Genomic DNA, 4,746 nt, shown 5'->3' with positions numbered 1-4,746 from the left:
TAGCTTCTGAGTATTCTGGGACACTGATGTCTACTAATTGTATGCTAGTGTAAATTTCCTCTAACTAAAGATAAGGAAATATATGAAAAATGAAGATGTAAAATTTATTCAATTTTTTCCTTTTTTTTTTTTTTTGTTGGTACCAGGGATTGAACCTAGGGGCACTTAACCACTGAGCCACATCCCCAGCCCTTTTCATGTTTTATTTTGAGACAAGGTCTTGCTAAGTTGCTCTTGCTGAGGCTGGCTTTGACCTTGTGATCCTCCTGCCTCAGCCTCCCGAGTTGCTAGGATTACAGATGTGTGCCACCCTGCCTGTCCCATTTTTTTTCCCTTTCTATCTTTAAGATGATTCATTGCTTTTCAGTTGGGCCCCTTTGGACATTATTACTCAACCTTCAATTTCCTATTTGAAAAATGGCAATTATAATAGTTTCAATCTCACTAGGTTGTTAGGAAAATTAAGTGGGATAATTTGTATAAACCATTTGAAACAATGCTGGCACAGGGTACAACAAACACTCAATCACAGTTGGCAGCTGTCTATATAAAAATACATGAAGAATATCTCTAAATACCACCATGGACTGATCTCTAAGGTATACATGTGAAGTAAAAAAAGCAAGATAGAGAAAAATGTAGAGAATATGCAATTGTGTTTTAAAAATACACACATACAGCTGGATGTGTTGGCAGACGTCTATAATCCCAGTGACTCAGGAGTGAGGCAGGAGGATTGCAAATCAGAGACCAGCCTCAGCAATTTACTGAGGCCCTAAGTCACTTAGTGAGACCCTGTCTCAAAAATAAAAAGTTCTGGAGATGTAGCTCAGTGGAAAAGTGCCCTGGGTTAAATCCCCAGGACAGAAAAACAAAACAAAACACATTTTTAAAAACCAAATGATCAGGAGAGAAGATGGCTGACCGGGCTCTTGAGGCAGGTGATGCTTCCACACATCTATGGTCAGACCATTTACCAAGCTTGAGAGACCTCCTGTTCAGATATACGGCATTAAAGGCCACTATGCTACTGCTTTTTGTTCTACTGCATCTAAACAGAATAAACGGAACAAATAGAAAAGGAGTTGTTGAGAGTAGCATGACTCATGAAGGAACCCAATGTGGCGGTTTCTATTCTGAATACCTATATTAAGCGTTCCATCCATCAAAATGAAAAATTTAGGCTGGGTTGGCACATGCCTGTAATCCCAGCAGCTCTGGAGGCTGAGGCAGGAGGATCCGGAGTCCAAAGCCAGGCTCGGCAATTTAGCAAGGCGCTAAGCAACTCAGTGAGATCCTGTCCCTAAATAAAATACAAAATAGGGCTTGGATGTGGCTCAGTGGTCAAGTGCCTTTGAGTTCAATCCCCAGCACACCCGCCCCCCCCAAAAAAAAACCCCACAAAAATCTATGACATGACAACAAAAGAGAGGTTTTCCCCATCAGGTCTAACCTGATGGACTTGCTTGCTAAAAACAGTTGCCTAGGCAATGCCCATAGCTTCATTTCTGCCTTTTCTACCATTGTGAGTGTGTACCTAGGAGAAGTACCTTGCACAGTGACCACCGCGTCTCCTTTACCTGAAGCTTTTTTCTCTGAATTAAGGACAGTCCTGAGGAGCTTTCTAAGTCAAGGCCAAGTATTGAAATTGGAGGTTAAGACTGATGTGGCAATCATGGGTTAAATGATTGTTCATATTGGAGAGAAATATGTTGATAGGTCTGCAAAAAAAAAAAAAAGATTCAGAAGCTGAGCTGGGCTATGCAGGAGAGCATCTAAAAGTGTTGATTTTCTATCATCAGTGACAATTCTTAAACATGGAGCAACAAAAAAATGTTTCCTGAAAAGACAAAAACAAACAAACAAAAAAAGACACACACAAAAACCAAATGATCATATTTTTGTTTTCAGAAATGTTGTTATGTGATTATGAAATTTTATTGCTATGTGATAAATTGTTCAAACCCCACCCCCATCCCAGGCTATAAACATCCCAAGCATACGGAGAGGTTTTGGATATTTTATTATTGCGGGGGTCAGGCCACAATGGAGGGCCCCGCAGTGTCTACAAGCTGGGGGAACACATAGAACAGGTCTCATGCCCACTATGCAGGGGACTTTCTTCAGATGTTTTGAGTTCATTGCTTTACTTCACAACCAAGGTCACTCTGTTCAGATCCTCTCCTACGGATTAAAGGGGAATGCCAGCTTCCCTTCTCCATTTCCCTCATTATCACATTCTTTTATTTATTTATTTATTGAACCGAGGGGTGCTGTATCTCTGAGCCACATCCCCACCCCTTTTTATTTTTATTTTTTTTTTTTAAGACAGGGTTTTGCTAAGTTGTTTAGGACCTCACTAAGTTGCTGAGGCTAGCTTTGAACTTGTGATCCTCCTATCTCAGGCCTCCAGAGTAGCTGGGATTAGGTGTATACCACCATGCCTGGTTTACCACATTCTTTTAAAGACTTTAAACCTAGGCACTGATTAATGTTTAGCCCAATGGTAACACATTATTGTGACCTAATAATTCTGTTGTCCTAAGAATCAATGAAAACTAGAAGTTTCGGTGTAGGAGAAAGAAGATGTCTTATATATTTGCCTACAGTTACTAACATCTTCATTTTCTTTTTCTTTTTCCTTTTTAAAATTTGATAGGCTATTATTATGTAATTTAGGCATTGTATTATGTTGTATTGTATAATTTAGGCTATAATCCAGCTGAGGGGCTATTTAATTGTCTTGTGTTATCAGTGCTAATTCAGAAGCTCAGGGAGTTTTGTCCTCTTCTAGATTGGGACCTTCCTTTTTCCTTTCTGCTGGCTGCAGTTCGTGGTCATCTGCTGTCTTCATCCTGTCTATTTGTCATTACAGTATGACCATGCCCTGTACACAGTAAGCACTCAATGGCCACGGAATGAATTAGATTCAACCTGGGGAAGTCTGGGTGGTTGCCAGGGAAAACCAAATAATGAAACTTGTTAAATCATTAACCTTAATTTTAAATGCATCCCTTAAGCTATTGAGTGTGACTTGGAGGGTTTTTTTTTTTTTTTTTTTTTTTTTGGTCCTGGTGAATTTAGGGGCGCTTAACCACTGAGCCAAACAGCCACATCCCCAGCCATTTTTTTTGTATTTTATTTAGAGACAGGGTCTTGCTGAATTGCTTAGGGCCTCACTAAAGTTGCTGAGGCTGGCTTTGAACTCGAGATCCTCCTGACCTCAGCCTCCTAAGCAGCTGGGACTACAGGTGAACACCACCGTGCCCAACTTTGAGTGTGGCTTGGGAATTCATGCCTGAGCTCCAAAAGGTGGAGGTTGTCAGGAATCTGACTGCTAAAAGGCAGTAGGTATCCACTATATATTAAAATGTATGTTTGCCGGCATCCATAATCGCTGCTAATTGGTACAGCAGGAAGAATAAAGTAGCAAGCTGATAAAGGAATCCTATTTTTCTATCTATAATGAAGAATACCTATAGATTACCTTCAGTATAGCCCCTACCTTCATCAGGTGTCGGTGTACAAAAGTACTGCCTGAAATTCAGAAAATTTCAGAAAAGAAGATGAACTATTGTTTGAAACAAAAACAAAGAGTTAGGTAAATAGTGTGGAACTCCCAAACGACCCATAGTCTTGAACCCAGGAACACTTAACCACTGAGCTACATCCTCAACCCTTTGTATTTTTTATTTTGAGACAGGGTCTTGCCAAGTTGCTCAGGGCCTCAATGACTTGCTGAGGCTGGCTTTCAATTTGCAGTCTTCCTGCCTCAGCCTCCTGAATGGCTGGGATACAGACATTCATCACTGCACCTGGCCCATAATCTTAATTTCATTTTTTTTCTTACTAAAACATTTTAACTATGTTCATAAACTACTAAATTTTGAGATACATTGTAAGTGTATCTGTGGTGGGTGTCTCATTATCCTTCCTAAATATAGTTTTGGTTAGGCTCAAAGCATTGGTGTCATTGTGGACTCCTCTTGGTTTCATCTCATATCCAATTTACACATAAGACCAATTAGCTCTATCTTCAAAATCTACACACAGAATTCAGCCGTCTCAGGGCTTCCAGGCTAGGCCCAGGCCAAGTCCTCAGCTTTGTGTGGGCCTCTCTTTGGCCCCCCACTCCACCGCTGGCTGTTCTCTCTGCAGTAGCTGGACTGTTTATTTATAGCAGGACAGTCATATCATATCCACTCCCTGGTCAGTAACATCCAGTGCCCCGTGACACACAAGTCCTCATCATGATCTCCTTGTATGCACAACCTGGCCCCTGCCTACCTCTCAGAACTCATTTCCTCTGCTCTCTCCCCTAGCTACTTTTCTCTAATCACACAGGCCTTCCAGCTGAGCACAGAACACGTTTATTAAATGAATGGTGCCGGGAGCCATCCATGAACAGTGTGTGAACTAAAGTGATGTGGAAGCCATCAGGCAGGAAAGCCTGGTATCAGGAAATCCCAGTAGCAACCCTGCTGGTTTGAGAATGCCCGGTTCATGTGGGGTCCTGCCTCACTCCAATCAAGTTCAGCCAGCACCAGAGATGGGGTGACCTGCTAGAGCCACACAACCTCTTGGAGATGCCAAAATGCCAATCAACCTGTTTCCTGCAAGACCTCTGTCACACCTAGAAGCAAGCCCTGAACCAAGACTCCTCCCCCTGAAACCTATCCCTGTCTTTGATGTACTACCCCTGAAATAAAGAATAAGGGGCCCTTTTCCCCTTGTTCAGTTCCAGCT

The 4,746-nt window shown here is 41.8% G+C and overlaps 1 pseudogene; it reads left to right on the top strand.

Annotated features, from left to right (window-relative positions):
- Positions 1-945: 945 nt before the first annotated feature.
- LOC143379980 (ATP synthase peripheral stalk subunit OSCP, mitochondrial pseudogene) lies at positions 946-1,779 on the top strand (annotated as a pseudogene).
- The last annotated feature ends 2,967 nt before the right edge of the window (positions 1,780-4,746 follow it).

The sequence above is a fragment of the Callospermophilus lateralis genome, chromosome 14 (assembly GCF_048772815.1).
Source record: "Callospermophilus lateralis isolate mCalLat2 chromosome 14, mCalLat2.hap1, whole genome shotgun sequence".
Lineage (NCBI taxonomy): Eukaryota > Metazoa > Chordata > Mammalia > Rodentia > Sciuridae > Callospermophilus > Callospermophilus lateralis.
This window is presented reverse-complemented; position numbering and strand designations above follow the sequence as displayed.